This window comes from Polistes fuscatus, unplaced genomic scaffold (assembly GCF_010416935.1).
Source record: "Polistes fuscatus isolate 324 unplaced genomic scaffold, CU_Pfus_HIC Scaffold20, whole genome shotgun sequence".
NCBI lineage: Eukaryota > Metazoa > Arthropoda > Insecta > Hymenoptera > Vespidae > Polistes > Polistes fuscatus.
The window spans coordinates 804,163-822,768 of record NW_025113097.1 but is presented as its reverse complement, the minus strand read 5'-3'; the positions used below and the strand labels follow the sequence as shown (position 1 = coordinate 822,768).

The 18,606-nt window shown below is 33.0% G+C and overlaps 1 protein-coding gene across 1 annotated transcript in view; it reads right to left on the bottom strand.

Annotated features, from left to right (window-relative positions):
* Window positions 1–18,606, bottom strand: part of LOC122517413 — a 178,158-nt gene that overhangs the window by 64,435 nt on the left and 95,117 nt on the right. The window lies entirely within an intron of this gene.

The following is an 18,606-nucleotide window of genomic DNA, read 5'->3' as shown; positions in this document are numbered from 1 at the left end:
GAACGATGCATTCATTCATGCGAGAGAGATCCGGCACCGTTCACTCACCACCCACGAGCATGAATGTTTGGTAGTATCCCGAGAGTAACAGGGAAGGTAATGTCATTTAAACTATCCCATATACTGTGTGACACTTATATACACGTGGATAAATGAATAGAATTGGTTTATGTAATATTACGATTCTATAACCTTTAATTTTTAGTATTGAAAATTGACTAACATGTTCATCATTTTATACGGAGAATAATAAAAAGAAATCTATTATGGTTAAAAAAAATCAATAAGTTAGAAACACCGACCTGCATAATATTTATTATACATATATCGTATTTTATCTACCTTCGATAACTTTTTATCAATATTATTTTCGTAGCAAGAGAATCAAAGAGAGAGAGAGAGAGAGAGGTGAATAAAGTTGGGCGAAACATAGGGACGTTTTTTCATTGGCTATCGTGTTACTCTTCCCTCGACCACGAAAACCGCAGTTTTCTTTGCAAAGAACAAGAACTACTACCATCGAAGCAATGACGGTATTCGTTAAACTGACTATACACCATGGGGAGGAGAAAATATTTGCGTTATACTACCAAGAAAATACTAACTTCATTTATGTTTTATCGCTTATTAAAATGCTCAAAGGAAACTTACTTTTTTTTTTTCTTTCTTTCTTCTTTGAAAGAATGGATAAGAAAATTTATACGAGTACTTGGGGGACACATTATATAACGGGAGAATAATATCGTCGCGAAAAAATAATATCAAAGCAAAGTGAATATGATTTTTTATATTGCAAGATGGATACGCGTAATATTCACGTCGAAATGTTTTATTATTTACATGCAATATTACAACACACACAAGTATGCATATATATTCTTGCTTGCAGGAAGCTGAATATTTGTTTCATTCTAAAAAACAAACCTTGACAAAATCGTTCAAAAAATTCTGACATTGAGCAACATATACAATGTTCGCAGTAATACATTGACCGTAACACACACACACACATATATATATATTATATATTTATATATATATTATATAAATTTATATATAATTTTCTTTTTTATTTATTTTAATTTTTTATTTATTATTTAATTTTAATTTTATACATAAATTTTAATATAAAAAATATATATATATTTATGTTATGCAAATGAATATTGGCAGAAAATTTTTGAACGTAAATGATCATAACGTAACGCGCATAGTTTCGAATATAAATTGTCATTTGTCGTAACCAATACGACGATTCAACAGGTACTTATATATATATATATATATATACACGTTCTAACGTTTCGTCCTTGTTGTATCTATATAAGTATGGTATATATAAGTGATATGTATGATCGTAACGAAGGAACTAACTTGACGCGTGTGTAGGTGGAATAAAACAGGTTTTTATCGGTAACGTGTTGAAAACGCATACTTGACAAAAGAGAGAGAGAGAGAGAGAGAGAGAAGCCTTGTCTCCTCCGAATAGCAACGTTTCACTAAAAGGGATCTTTTCAGACAAAATAAAAAAAGATAAAGAAAGAATGAACGAGAGAGAGAAAGAGAGAGAAGTATAGGATAGATTCGAGAAAAAGCATTCAACGAATTCTTGTATCCCCATATTTATTTTTGTTGTTGTCTATTTTATCTTATTTTATACTTTCTCTCTTTCTCTTTCTCGCTATCTCTGACGTTTACTAATAGCAAAATTTGTATTCTTCCAAAAGGTAACGTATTAAAATCTTCTTAAAAGACCTAACGACACACCTTTACTTTTACTATTTTATCTGAAATACTTTTTAAATACCATTATAAATTTGCATTATCGATCTAACTTTTTGGTAAAATGGGTGAAAAAGGAAGAAGAAAAGAAAAAAAGGATCTGAAATATCTTCCCTTCGTAAAACAACACTTTCTTTTTTTTTTGATTCGTCCCTTCTAGTTCGGTGCTAAGTGTTCGAGTTGGAAAGAGTGAAAGAGAGAAGAGAGAGTGAGAGTGAGATGAGATAAAATGAACCCGATCACGAGAGACCTAAAAGTTAAAAAAAAAAAGAAAAAAAAAGAGAAAGAGAGAGAGAGAGAAACGATCGTTTTCTTGACGTTGAATTTTTCTGTTTGTCGTGTGGCGACAAACTGTTCCCGTTTTGTTTGCGGTGTATCACGTTCGACCATTCGGCGGGTTTTGGTTTTGGTCTTCTCCTTCTCTTTCTTTTACACACTCTCTCTCTCTCTCTCTCTCACTCTATCTGTATGTGTGTGTGTGTGTGTGTATCATTTTATTTTTTCAACCATTCAGGAATGCGAAAAATTGTTAAAAATTCGCGAAGCTTCTCGCGCTCTTGTTTTTTTTCTCTTTTATTTTTTTTCTTTTTTTTTTTTTTTTCCTAAAAATTCTCGGAGAATCCGAATGTAACCAAGAATCTTCTGTTCGTTTGTGCCTGTCTTTCGAAAAAAGAAGAAGAAAAAGATGAGGGGGTTAACAGAAGGTTTAGAAAGAGAAATTAAAGACACAAAGGATCCCTTTCATGTGTTTGCATATCACTTTCAGTTTCGACAGTGACTCATTTACAGCCCCTCCTCCTCCTCCCCCCTCAACTCTTTATTCGCGTCGTCATCGTGAGATCTCTTGTGTCTATTTATTTAAATTAACGAATTTTGTTGTTCCTCGGAAAATGAACAGAAGGACGGGGAAGAAGATTAAAAGGATAATAAGGTGGGAAATACGGGGAAAGTTAATTCTTTTTTCGTGGGGGTGTCTCTGGAGGGGGTGGTTGTTAAAGAAGGATTTAATATAACAATGGTAAACGATAGAAGACTCTTATGGTTGCTGTGTAATCTTATGGTGCATCAAATTTAAATAATAAACCCGTTAGATGTTTCGAAACATTGACCAAAGCAAATTTGAATAACATAAGCTTTAAAGTAGGGTAGGGCCACACAACAGACTATTCGAATTTTACAATATGGGCCAGTAGTCGGTCGACCTATGAGACTGACCTATTGAAAATCAATGTATTTCAGTACCTTTGACAAAGTTATCCTTCTTCTCATCCCGCTCACCTGCCTCGTTCGTTCGTTAGTTCGTTCTACCGTTATGGATTATTTTCTCTTTTTCCTTTACCTTATTCACGGACGAATAAATAAATCTCGTAAACATTTCTAAACGTAAATAAACGTTTAACAAATTTTTCTATTATTGCACTAAAAATATTTCTGTTTTTTCTTTTTTTTTTTAATTTATTTATTTATTTATTTATTTATTTATTTTCCCCCCGACATTTTCGATGGCCTCGTATATTTTCTCAACAATGCATCAACGAGGGTGGGAGAGTGTAGTAAGAAGAAAGAAAGAAAGAAGAAAAAGCAAAGCGCAAGCATTTATAAACGGCGTTTGTTTCTGTTTAACGGTTGGCCACCGCTATTTCGAGATGCCGCACACGGCTGCCAAAAAGCTCTCCCGAAGCTCGTTAATCACTCGTCTGTGGGAATAATTCGCAAACGATCAGGAAACGTCGTCGAGGGTCGATTCTAGATCTCGGTTATGTATGCTAAGAGAGAGTTAGAGAAAGAGAGAGAGAGAGAGAGAAAGAGTATCGCTTATCTCGTCGTTTGAGAAAAAAATATAAAAATTCGTTCTTGTTATATTTTATTTAATATATTTTAATTTATATATATATTTTTATAAATATTTTATATATATTTTATATTAATATATTTTTAATATTATTAATTTATATTATATTATTATTTTATAATTATTTAATATATTTTATATATATTTTTTTAATTTATATTTATATATATATAATTATGGGCACATATATATTATAGGAAAATCGGAAAGTAATGTCGTTTCTACGAATATATGTAATATTTGTTTATCATTTATCATGCTCATTGTGTACTTTAAAAACTATGTTTGAATTTAATGTAATAAAAAGAAAAAGAAAAGAATAATTCTCTCTCTCTCTTTCTTTCTTTCTCTTTTTCTCTTCATCTTGATCATTCATTCTTGTTTACTTTGGGAAATGATGTTTTTCGTACGTTTTAAATTTCATTATAATATTTTTCTTAGCGGTCGTGTGCACATCTAGTAAACACGTTTAAAAAAAATAAAAAATAAATAAATTGTTCATTCTAGAAGTTAAAATAAAGTACGTATGATATATCTTATGATACTACTTCGCTTTCTTTTGACCGACAAGAATGATGGGGATACACCTTATATGGGGATACACCAGCGTACGCATTTGATTCAAATGAAAAATGCGTAAACGTACAAAGTATTTACGTCAGAGACATGTCATTCAGGAAGAGTTTCTAAATCACTTTATTTTTCAAACGTACACGCATGCATCTCGTACAAACCGTATCGTCTTTTAAGGTAAAGACTACTTCGTTTAATTCTTTTCTTTTTTCTCTTTTTCTTCTTCTTCTTCTTCTTCTTCTTATTCTTTATCTCTAACATGACTTATGATCGAACAAAACGAGGATGTAATAAATTGAAATTTGAATTGAAATCTGACGAAGTGAAATTGTACGAGTACGTATGCCGGACTTTTTTATACCCTCGAGGTCACTGAAAACGAGTCTCAAAGAATAATTCACGTTTCTATCGAAATTCAAACGAAGGACAAAAATATCCTTTCCCTCGTTGAAATACAATTTCGATCTAAACGAAGTGAGGTCTAGAGAGAAAATGTAAAGGTAAAGTATCGCCGATAAAAATAAATTTAACGAGAGTTCTCGGTGCCTGCCACTTGTTGTTTCCGTTCGCGTAAAAAACTTTTACGGTATTATACAGAAGAAGAAGAAGAAGAAGAAGAGGAACAACCAACAGACTGACCAACCACCATAGAGTGTCAGATTTCCCGTGAAAATATTTGCTCTTCGCACTGAAACGCGATATATACGAAAGGTGAACATCACAAAAAATAATAGGAGGAATTTTATTCCTCGCCTTACAAGGTTTTTCCATCCTTTCGAGGAAACTAATTTTCGGTTGCTCGCGAAGAAACTCGATGTATGTGTGTGCGTATGTGTATGTATGCATATGTAACCATGTATTGTCGAAAGGAGGAAGAGACAGCACCATAATTACATATATATTAACACATATACATATTACTATGTAAGTAGAAAATAAAAAATAAATTCGCCGTTAGTTCGTACGTACATACGTTTGACAAACAGTTGAGCAAACAGTATATCAAATATCGTTCAATAAACGTTATTTGCTAACTCGAATAGACTACTCGTAAATGAAATTTCTTTCATAATCGTTGTATTTGTAAGCTAATGAGAATTCATTCATAGAAAATAGAAAGCATGTATATACATATGTGTATGTGTGTGTGTGTATATATGCATTTATATCGAAGTTGAAAAAACCCCATTTAGCATACAAACGATCCAGTGCCATTCAACGAAAATAAAAAAAATAAAAAAATAAAAAAGAAAGAAAGAGAAAGAGAAGAGAGAAGAGTCAAGATTGGAGATTTCAGGGGGTTTGTGATTGCGTCACGGAAAATTATCTAATATTTATTCTAAGAACGTAACATGTGCACGAAGCAAAGAGATACCGCCGACTCTTTATATACACCTATACACACATATAAATATACCTCAAGTAAAGCATATCAGCATCAACAGTAGTAGTAGTAGTAGTAGTAGTAGTAGTAGTTGTGTAGTAGGAGCACCAACCAACCAACGAGAGAAACTTTTATTTCGGTTCGGTCGTCGAACGAAAACTGTGTTCGCTCTCCTTTCCACGAAGCAAATCGTACGTAGGCTAAATTTGAAACTGGTGGCCCAACCAACAAACCATTCGTTCGTTCGTTCGTTCATTCGTTTCTTCGATCGATGGATGGATGGATGGATGGATGGACACTCGTATAGTCGTAGTATTTTATCGTACGTGAAACAACTTAACCCTGCGTATAATACAAAGACTTACGAAGTGCAAGCAAAATCTAATGTGAGTAAGATGAAAAAGAAATGGCCAGGAAAAAAAAGAGAGAGAGAGAGAGGGAGAATAAGAACAACTTCCTATGATAGCGGTTCTTTTGATGTCAAATTCAAGTAGGGGTTCGTCGTACGAGCTATCTTTGTACGAGACGACGAGTGATAGATACTTTATTGAATAAAGATAATAACTTTCCGTACGAACACTGTTGTATGATTAACCAATTGGTTAACAATTCAATCTTTTAATATCTGGTAATATATTTATTATGATGATTGGTTATATGGTGTATAATATTTATATCATTGATACTTTAATGCTCTTGCAATTTTTACCGAACGTTTGTTCTATTCCGATTGTAATATTGGATTATTAAATATATTGCATTTATATATTATATATATATTCATTAACGGATTAGATTTGCTGCATATAATAATTCGAACAACTGAACAATAGAAATAAAATAATAATAAACGAATAGAAAATTTTATTGGTTATAGAAAAATCGTGATTACCCGTTTATTTTAATAAAACGTAGTTGAATTAAAAAACACACGTGACAAGAACAACAATAAAAACAACAACAGAGGAGCAGCATCTGTTTTGGTCCAAAGAACTTTCGGTTTTCTTCGCGACGAATCATCATCGGTTGTTCTTATTACCTTTCCCTTCTATTCCGAAGTAGTAGTCCCCAGGGTGTTCTTTTATATCAAGGAGAAGACGATTAAGGTCGTTTTACTACTCGCGTAGTGGTAAAAGAGCTCGCAAGAGCGATTCGCTCGTAAGCGGCTGGGTTTATAGGTGCTCGTTGAAAATAACGCTTGGGTATACGAGAATCTTCTTAGAGAGTTCGTCGACCGAGAATGTACGTACCTACGTCGTTTCTGACGCAAAGGATTCTTATTCTTATTCTTCTTATTCTTCTATCCAAGCGTGTCGAACGTTTGTTTTATTTATTTCTTTTTTTTATTCCTATTTCTTTTCGTTTATATTCATTTTTCGCTTTACAATTGTCAATTTCTTCTTTTTTTTAAAATAAAACGTACAATTTGGTAATTTACTATCGTTCAGGGTTATCCTTTACTTTTACAATTTTTATATATTTTATTTTAATAAAAATAAATCATCATAATGCGTTATAACATCCCTAATTTACAATTGTCAATTTCTTCTTTATTCGTTCAATTTTTCTAAAATAAAACGTACGTTATGGTAATTTACTATCGTTCAGGGTTATCCTTTACTTTTACAATTTTTATATATTTATTTTAATAAAAATAAATCATCACAATGCGTTATAACATCCCTAATTTACAATTGTCAATTTCTTCTTTATTCGTTCAATTTTTCTAAAATAAAACGTACGTTATGGTAATTTACTATCCTTCAGAGTTATCCTTTGCTTTTACAATTTTTATATATTTTATTTTAATGAAAATAAATCATCATAATGCGTTATAACATCCCTAATTACGAATTGTAATAGCAAAGTATCTAAATTTTTATGAGAATAATAAGAAGAAAAGCGTTAAATATTAAACAAAAATAAAATGTAAATGAAAGTTTAATGTGAGAATCGTAGTGGGTTTTCTCGTGACCCGTTTGATTAAACACAATTTTAAATTGGTGATAGATAGCTAAGACGACTCGACCACAATGAACACGATAACCTACACGTCTACTTCGATTATTGCTCAACAGAATCACTAACACGTTTAACGTACCGTAATATAGACTCCTGTCCGTAATAATAATCAAGAACGCGTATCTTTTCGTTAGATTCGGATGATGTATCTCTCTCTTTCTCTTTCTCTCTTTCTCTATGGTGTTAGGGAAACGTATCATCCCCCTTGTGTAACCATTACGTTGAAATCTTTTGTTGATTTTTCTTTTTTTTTTTTTGATTAACGAACGCGAAGAAGATCAGGAATAGCGGAAATTCAATTACGCGGGTACCCCGTAGAGAAGTTGGGGCCTCATCAGGGCCCCTCTAACGACTATCACGCGGTGTTCCTGATTCTTCCTTGATTACTCGATGCTACTCCGTGTGTGCGAATATCCGTGTGTGTGTATGTGTGTGTAATAGTAGTAGTGGGATGATGCTAGGATCTCGCATAGGCGCCGCCAACGATCTTTTCGTACTTTTCTTATTCTCTACCCCTTGACTCCTATTAAATTCCTTTAAAAAAAAAAAAAAAAAAATGAAAAAAGAAGAAAGGAAGAAAGAGAAACAAAAAGTCATCTCGAGAAGATCAAAGATAAACGACGACGACGAGAACGACGAGGACGAAATCATTTCCATTTGAAATTTATCTATGAATAATTCTCGTCAAGGAAAACAACAACAACAAAAAAGAAAGAAGAGGGGAAAACTGCCGGAGGGGGGGGAGAACGGACATTGAGTAACTCGACTCGAAAGATCGAATATCTTCGTCAAAATATTCTTACACGAATATTTATCGAAGAGAGAGAGAGAGAGAGAGAGAGAGAGATTCGAAGATTTCAATCGGGTTAAAGGGGGATTTAAATTCACGGCGAGGGGGGGAGTTAGAGGGGAGAATGGAAAAGAAACTCTCGTCTCTTGGTACGACGATTTCTTACGTAATATAAAAAATAAAAAAAAGAAACACTACATAAATGAATATCGTTATTACACGTGAAGTATATAAGATGATAACGGATTAGAAAAGAGAGGGAGGAAGGGAGGGAGGGGTTAACAAATTTATTATTATAACGATAATGTTCTAATTCGAATCAATAAAAAGGTACGTGTATTTATATACGGTGAGTAAATAAAAACAGGACGTATGATCCTCGCGACACATCAACGAATGAGAATCATCATACACGAAGAATATATAAGATAATAACGGATTAGAAAAGAGAGGGAGGAAGGGACGGAGGGGTTAAAAAATTTATTATTATAACGATAATGTTCTAATTCGAATCAATAAAAAGGTACGTGTATTTATATACGGTGAGTAAATAAAAACAGGACATATGATCCTCGCGACACATCAACGAATGAGAATCATCATTCTTTTTCCATGCTAATTACATTGAACACTCTGAACCAATGAGAAATAGAAAAAGAAGAGAGAGAGAGAAAGAGGAAGATACGAAGATGAACGTAGGTGTATCTACCGAGTAATATTTACGTGCTATGAGACTTGTATATGTGTGCTCACAATGTGTGCACATATCTCGCGATGTGCATATAGAATATTATTATTATTTATTACAGTGGTCCAGCATCACCTAAGAGGACGAGATGCCGTTAGGCGACATAGACACCAGTGACACACATTTTCTTCGTCCTATGCTCCTCCTTGTCGTCGTCGTTGTTGTTGTCGTTGTCGTTGTCGTTCGTTCTTTCCATGTTGCATATCGCAAGCCAGCCAGCTTTCGAACTGGTTCATTCGTTCGTTCCTTCGTTCGTTCGTTCGTACTCGCGTGAAACACGATTTGCCTTTGCTTCGGATTTATATCCGTTATAATAACGTGGGTGTTCGCTACTATCAGCACTACAAACACCCCCCTCCACCAGTTTCCAGCCCCCCAACTACTGTAATTTTGTCTCTCTCTTTTTCTTTTCACCTTCAACTACTTCCATTATCAAAGAGATCATCCTCTTCGTTCTTTTAGGAGTCCTTTAAGAGAGTGTGTCACGACGATCCCATTTTGTAAATGATCATTCTCCTTGGTTTAAAGTTATGTTCTTAGAAGTCACGATTTCTTCTTCTTCTTCTTCTTCTTCTTCTTCTATTATTCGTCCCTTAGCTCTTATTATTTTCCCTCTTTTTTTTTTTTTCTTTTTATAAAACTGCCACTTCGGGAAAGTTTTATGGTGAGAAGAAGAAGAAGAAGAATAAGGATAAGAAGAATGAGAAAAAAGAGTAGCACACGATTCCATGAGGTAGTAAGATACCTTAGAACGGCGACATAACGGTCTGCATACGTGTGCATAAAATATTCTAACATTATCGCCCGAGTTCCAACGTAACATGGCAAATCTCGTTATGTAATCACGAACGAACGAACGAACGAACGAACGAAAAAAACGAAAAAACGAATGAACGAATGAACGAATGAACGTACGTATGTATGTACGTGGTCGTATAGTGTGTAACTGTTTCGCACGGTTCGCTGAACCGCGATAATATTATCTAAAATAACCGAACATGAGAGTCTTACGTAGTTAGTAATGTATTTTTTAGACTGAAAATTGTTATTTATGAAAAGAATGAACGAACAAAAATAAATAGATTTTTCGTATGAAAGTTTATTCGACAAATTTCATAAATAAGAATGAAAAAGAAAAAGAAAGTTACAAAATAATAAATAAAATTGTACGAAAATGTATTCGGAAATGAGACGAATGATTTAAGAATCGTTTTGCTTGCTTGATTTTTCTCAAATTTGACTCTCCGAATAATAATAATAATAATAATAATAATAATAATAATAATAATAATAATAATAATAATAATAATAATAATAATAATAATAGTGATAATGATAAAAGAAAAAAATGACGATTAATCGAAATAAGTTATAGGAGTTACTTTTAATAATATCATTCGATGGTACACCATGCATCTCTCTTATGTAAAAGCCTTATTCGGAGAAGACACGAACCTCGTTACATCGAAGAGGAGGATCTAATTATAATGCACTCGATCGGATGCATTTTTGTCGTTGTTGTTTTACCTTCGAAGATCAGAGGTACTTCCACGCGGAAGAAGAGCTGATACGTTTATTTCAAATAAAAAAAAAAAATAAAAAGATAGAAGAAAAGATCCTGGATCGTTGATCTTACGATCGAATTTATATTTTAAATATTATTATTATTATTATTATTATTATTATTATTATTATTATAAGATCTTTCCGAATGATTTTCTTTAATTTCTCGCAATACTTTCTCCAATAATTTTGACCAATTAATATTTCGAGGTATTCTATCGATTGGATAAGTATTTATAAACACTGTTAGATTATTATAATGAACTTTTTAAATATTAATTTGTACGTTAAACAATCTGTTTGAATTTTCTTGATTAATTTTCTTCTCTCTCTCTCTCTCTCTCTCACAATGAATTTCGTCTTAATACCTTGTTGCAAACGCAATCCGAAGTATATATTACTTTTATATCTTCCTTACTGCAAAGATATTTTTCTCATTTATATTCCTAATGGAATACAAATTACAAATAAAATACTCGTCTTCAGTTCCCTTTTGAATATCATAACGAAAAGGAAATGATTTTAAATCGAATTTACGCGGAAGAAGAAGAAGAAGAAGAAGAAGTATCGTACATCGAAATGGAGTTATGCATCTCTAGTTATAAACAACCATTCCATAGATTCTCATAATAACGAGAAGAAGAAATGCAAAAAGTAAAAGAACGATTGAGTATCGTCTAACATCGTATCCGGTAATCATCTCGATTTCTCTTAGAGTATGATCTCGATTCGAAAACAAGAAGAAAAAGAAGGTAAAGAAGAAGAGAAGAAAAATATTAAAAAATAAAAATAAAAAGAGAAAATAAAAAAAAAAATAATAAAACAAAAGAAAATATATATATATGAGTGAACAAGAATGTTCGCGAATAATTTATATCGAATCGTCAATTACAATTTTTAATATTGGATATGGTGTATCCAATGAAATAAGATACTTCGCGAAATTGCACGATTTTATTTGAATAATTTGTATTACGACGACGACGACGACGAAGACGAAGAAGAAGAAGACGACAACGTGGAGGAGTTAATGTTGAGAGTTCGGTGCATCCTTCGGATGCTGTTGGAATGCAATGGTGGTAATGGTGGTGGTTGAATCGAACGAGATGTTACACCGTGAGCCTGCCTTCCTTCCTTCCTTCTATCCGTCTACGTATCAAAGACACGTCTGTGCATCGCAAGCACGCAAAGCCTTTTTTTTTTCTTCTTCTTCTTTTCTCTCTCTCTCTCTCTCTCTTTCTGTCTCTCTCATTCATTCTACGATCGCACGAGTTCCCTTACAACGAGTTAGGAGAGCACACTTACATCGTTTCTTCCTCGCGTTCGAGCTTGTTGACAGAACGTGATTTAGAAGAGTTAATGGTGCACTGCTGCTGCTGCTGCTGTTGCTGTTGCAGTGCAGTTGCAACTGCAGCAGCAGCAGCAGCTTCGAGTATGCTGCCTAGCACCGTTATTTGTATAGCCAGTAAAGATTTAGGAGTGTAAGAATCGATGTTAACCGAATAAAAATGTTCTCGATGATATATCGAGAAAATTAAAAGAAAATTCTCACCCTTTCCCCCACCCCCCGTTCAAAGTAGAAAATGAAGAATATTATGATAGATTTGTTATTTTATTCCTCATCTTTTAGAAGAATTATCTTATCTTTCTATTATAAAATTTCATTAAATTAAATTCATATATTTCTATGTATATATTAATTATTATTTATGTAAACACATTTAACAAGAAAGTAATATTATATTGCATACGATATTGGATCGTTTTTATATGGTTTCTTTTTTCTTTTTTTGTTCTTATATATTCGTGGTTTTATTTTTATTAGAGAAATATATATTTAACGAAGTTCATGGTTAATTTCGATGTCCTACAAATCGGGTATATCGTCTAACCGTGAAATTGAAATCGACGTATATTAATAATAAATTATTTGCATTTAGAAATACTCGGCCGAGTTCAGTCATACGTGTATATACGAGAATGTAAACGTACAATTAGCCTAAACATACACATAATCCAAGTAATTATGGTAATTATTGGATAAACAGCGATCCGTTCGAGTGAAAGAGAGTGAATGAGCAAGTTTGAGAGAAATTTCTCTCATATTTAGTGGCGTCTTTTTGGGTGTGTTGTTTGTTGTTAATGGACACGTTGTTGGAAGCAAGAATTTCAAGTAACTTGCTCGACCAAGACGATTATGACTATGACTATGACTATGACTATGACTATGACGATGACTATGACAACGTCGATTGAAAATGACGGCTAACGATGCGGTTGATGACGGACGATGCATCCACCAGCAATTACGCGATTACGTAATTGCCGTGGCGAAGAAACTTCGGATACTGTTGAATGAAAATACACAGCTCATAAATCTTCCTCTTACGATTGGAATGAAGTATTACTTATCTATAAATTAGATTCTTATCTTCCCGTTATGCCATTGTGTATTCTAGTAAAAGATAACTGTGTATTATTAAATGTAGGATTTATCTTTTTATTTTTTATTTTTATTTTTATTTTTCTTTTATATAGAATGAATAATAATTCATCGTTTTAATTATATAATATTGTAAATAATGATGATAATGATGATGATGATAATGATGATGATTATGAAAGAAAATATAATAAAAGAAAAATATGTTTGTCCTTATTTAAAACAGATGATACTGAAATAATTTGCTATATTAGATAGAATGACAATCCTGTTATACGACAGAATATACAAGTAGCTAAATATGCAATACCCCTAATCAATTATAATATATATATACACATATGTTTAAGTTAAGAGTAACGGTTAATCTATGTTAATACATAGTTATTATATAAAATAACAGTTTTCACACTATAACGGTAACACCTTGACATCTAATAGATTTTTATTTTACTATTGTAAGCAGATATTTATTTGAATAGATAAACGTTTCCTTAACTTCGCGTAAATGAATTTCACGTGTCGCATAATGTTGTTGTTAAAAAAGAAAAAAAAAAAGAAGAAGAAGAAGAAGAAAATAGTAAAAGAAAGAAATTCTTTTTAGCGACAACTGTCTTCCATATAAGGGGTGTCTTCTTCGATGAGAAAAAGATAAAGAAAAAGAAGAGAAAAAAAAAATGGTAGAAAAGGAGCAACGTCACGAAGAATTTTGCGGAGGAGGGAGGCGTCATCGTCGTCGTAGTTGCTTAAGGAAAAAAAAGAAATAAAATATGCTTCCTGGTAATCCAGCAGGAGAAGCAATTAAAAAGTAAATTAAGTTTGGTTAACGTCGAAAGTAGAAAGGAGAAGGGTAACTAATTGCTTACTTATTTCGTATAACGAAGTTTATTCGTAAACGAAACCGATTTTAAAATAAGAACGTTATTTTTTATCTCATTCCATCGAAGAATATATATTTTTCATCAGAAATATATATGAAAAAAACAAAAAAAAGAAATAAATAACGAAAACTTTTACACGATACGGAAGTCTCGATACAGAAAATAATTCTTGTAAGAATTATCGACCATTTTAATATAACACTGTTACTTTAGAATTTTTCCTTATCTCTTCTTTCGCGTGATATAAATGAATGTAATTCATAACGAATGGCAATCATTCTTACTCCGTTTCTCTTTCTATCTCTATTTGTTTCTTTCTTTCTTTCTTTATTACATTTTCACTCGAGACATCTGTTCGCTGTTGTTACAGCATCATCCAATGCAACTGTTGTTTAGTAACAGCCTCGCACGAAATCAACTGCAACTCCTTTTTCTTTCTCTCTTTCTCTCAGTTTCAATCAATTGGTAGAAACGTTATCTATGTCGTATATACATCGTTGAGAGAAAATTCGAGTTAAGAGTAGCTTGTTCTCCCGATCGATTTACTACGCGAGCAGAGAATATCTGTAATAAAAGCTCAACGCGAGTTGAAGTTATGCGAGATTCATTACGAGGAAACGTTTGCATAATATAGCTGGAACGATGAACGTATTATACAATGTTGGATGACTGACTGACTGACGTATCAAGACTAATAACATTGATAAAACGAAACTTACAAAATAATATTCGAGTTTTCTACGCGTAAACAACGTAACGTTAAAACAATCATTGCAAATATATTATTACATTCTTGTTTTTTGTTGTTCTTTATTTTTCGGCGTAAAAATTGCATTCCAATTTTATCTACATTTATATAGTAATAATGATGATGATGATTATTATTTAAAATGTTTTTTTTTTCTCTTTTTTTTCGAATAAATATCCACTCGATAATATAATATCACGAATCGTGTGTTTCGTGTATTCCACGTCGATGGATTCGTAAATCCGTAACTCGAGATGAGTGGCTTTCACTGGATGAAATTCTTCGTGCAGAGATGCTCGAAAATATTCAGAGCAGAACGTTGAGATAACTCGAGCATCCGTTGTGACAAAACGTACATATATATATATATATATATACATATACATATGTATTTAAATCGTATAGAGAAGGATGCTTATTTATTTATTTTTTGTTGAAACATTTGATACTTCATATAACTGGCTTTTTATTTATTTTGTTATTGTGTTTCTTTTCTAAATTTAAAATAGATCAATTTTATTCAACGAAACACGTCCACGCAAATTATTCGCATAATTTATCTTACGAAATTTATCTTACCCTTCTTTAATTCTTTTTTTTTTTTTATTTCTCCCACCTACGACACGTTCGAAATACTCCTCCCCCACAGTTTATTATCGTTAAAAAGAGAAAATAATAACACACACACGATTAAATAGGAAAATTTTTCTAACTATCGATTAAGTCGAGAACGAATTATATCTTTGCTTTCTAAACGAAGAAAATCCAATCGTTCGACGTCAACGATGCCACTGAATAACAATTCGATTATGTTCAACGAAGCTGAGAACGTGAAAAGTAATTATCAACGTGTAGAGCGAGTCGTATTAAACCTATACATAATCGATAGGCCAGTATTATTCTACACGATATATTTTTCTTTTCTCGAGCACATCGGTCGTACGGGATTTTAATTAAACTCCGATCGCCAATACGTTTCTCCTCATTTCTTCTTCAATGTTTTTTCAAACAGAAACTAATAATAAACGTCCGATAAACGAAACAGGCTTTTACTATTTTTTTTTCACCCTCCCCTTCTCGATCCAACATACGCGCGTTTAGAATATTTTTCTCTTTCTTTCTTTCTTGTTTTTATAATCATTTTTATTTATATAATACATATATACTCTTGTATATTATTGTAATTCGAAATTCGAATATTTTCTTGTTATTTTTCCTTACTTTATGATAGACTGAAATATTCGTATTATATATATAAAAAAAATAACAAATGATATAAAAATTGAGATAGCTTAGAAAACGATTAGAAAAATGTATGATTTAAACGAATATAAAATCGAATAGGAAAAATAATCGACAACCTAAGTGTTTGTCGCGTGATATCAAATGTATAGTAACACATACCCACGTAATGACGTTCTCACAGTTTTCTCTGTCTCCTCTTTCATCTCGTAGAGTAGCAAAAGATATCTCATAACTTCCCGAGCTTGGGCACAATGAGGTTCGTTGTTCGAACGGTATATAACCGTCGGAGTTATGCGTGTAACCATTCGCGCTTGTCGCTTTATGTATGAAGAAAGAAGAACGAAATACTTTGTCGTATAAAAGCTACTACCACCACACCATGAGTTTTGCCATTCGTTCTTTTTCTACGGTGAGGACAGTGAATCCTTCGTTCGGTATTCTATTAACTTTAGTTTTTAACGATTAATTTCGCTTCTAATTTTAATTTTTATTTTTTGATATATATATATATATATATATATATATATATATATATAAACGTGAGAAATAAAAGCTGCGTCGGGATAAAAACGAATAAAGAAAGAAAGAATAGAATAAGGGATAAGAACGAATAGGATGAGAATGAAGATACGGATGAAGATACGGATAAGAATGAAAATGTGGATGTAATGGGGGGTATGGGGATGGGAGGGTGAGGGGGGGAAGGGTCGCACGCGCGATCACCCATCCTCGGTCGGGTTATTGCGCCATTAGTGCCTGTCTATGGGGTTTATGGAGCTGTTCCACTGTAACACGCACGCACATGTTCGCGTAAAAGCGGTACACTGCTTAGCAATATACATATATATATACATATGTATATATAGCAGCTTGAGAAGTGCATACTCAAGTAATCTCATTGATTACGTTACGCGGTTTTAGGAGACAAGAAGAAGAAGAAAGAAAGAAAATATGCGTTAAAATAATCTATTACTGTAAATTATTTTGTTGCCCGTCATCTCATCGTACTCTCGTTATCCTATCCCCACACCACCCCTTTTAAGATTCAACGTTCTCCCTTAGAAAATAAAAAATGATTAGATTACGTTTGAGTTTTTTTACGTCTTGGTGGATAATATCGATTACAAGGTTCGATTAAAAACTATTTCCTTTTATTATTTATTAATTTATATAATACATATAAATTAATATATAATATTAATATATATATATTATATCATACTAATTAGTAAATTATCCACGAGATAGAGTTACCATTCTTCGTTTATTTTCTTCTAATCATTTCGTTTCGTTGTTTCTACTAATTGGAAGGAGAATTTATCAAAAGAGAGAAAGAAGAGAGAGATCGTTGCGACGAAGGGAAGGAAAAAGACGAGAAATACGGATGGGGGTGGGGCAGGGGGGTAGGGGTAGGGGGAGGGGGATTAAGGATAACGGAAGAAACAGAGATAGAAGGAGAGAAAGGATGAAAAGAAAAGGACAAACATCGCCGGCGGGATTCGAGAGATGAATAATTGTACGGACGTGTTCGTTATTACGGATAAAGATATCTCTTTGGATAACCACACCGGTAGTAGCTGAATAGATACTTCCCTATCACCACGGTCCAACCTCTTCTACTACTACTTGTTCTGTAATCTGAAGGAAGAAGAAACGTAGATCAGACCGAACAGACTACCAGCAACACAAGCAACTACGTGTAGTACGTTCACTTATTCTACAGGTGTTTTCACATTCGATAGCGTTTATTAGACTCCGACGATTCGCGATTTAAGAAATTCCTCCTTCGTATCAAAGAGATACCACATATTATTTGTTTTCTTTACGATCTAAAGAGGAGGTGTACGCGTACTTGAAAAGAATAACTCGAAGGAATGTGAATTTTATTGCTAACTCTTATGGCCTCACGTCGAAGGAAGGTCGAACTGGTTGTAAAAGCGTATCTGGTGCAACTCGTAACTCACGTTGCTTTCCCCCCCCTTACACCTCTTTTAACTCCCCCTTAGCTACCCAAATTCCCCCTCCTCCCCCTTCGTCATACTACGATCCCTCCTCGTTCGAACGAACGAAAACGAATTTAACGAGCATTTCGATTGTTCGTTCGTTCGTTCGTTCGTTCGTTCGTTCGTTCCCACTGATATATGGTATTAAAAAATAAATAATAAAAAAGGAAGGATAAAAGGAAAAGAGGAAAGTTTAACGCGAGATTCGTACCGTCCTCGAGAAGGAAGATTTTACGATCGTCTTTCACGGTCACCTATCTCGTTGCTTATTCTCGTAATGATCTTCGAAGGGACCGTATTTATAGCGCCTATGATTCGCGCAAAAACACTTTGAAAGGAACGCTAGAACGAGATATTAGACGAAGGAAGAAGAATCGTGTAGAGAGGCGTCGATTAATCGAACCTTGATTGAGTTAGATTATTCTTTCGTTTTTTATACCATCGTGAAAAAACAACTGACATGATTTTTTACTTTTATATATATATATATATTACTTGTTAATATTATACTTTATAGTTTATATTTGTATAGAATGAATCACGGAGAAACAGGATTTTATATACGCGATTAA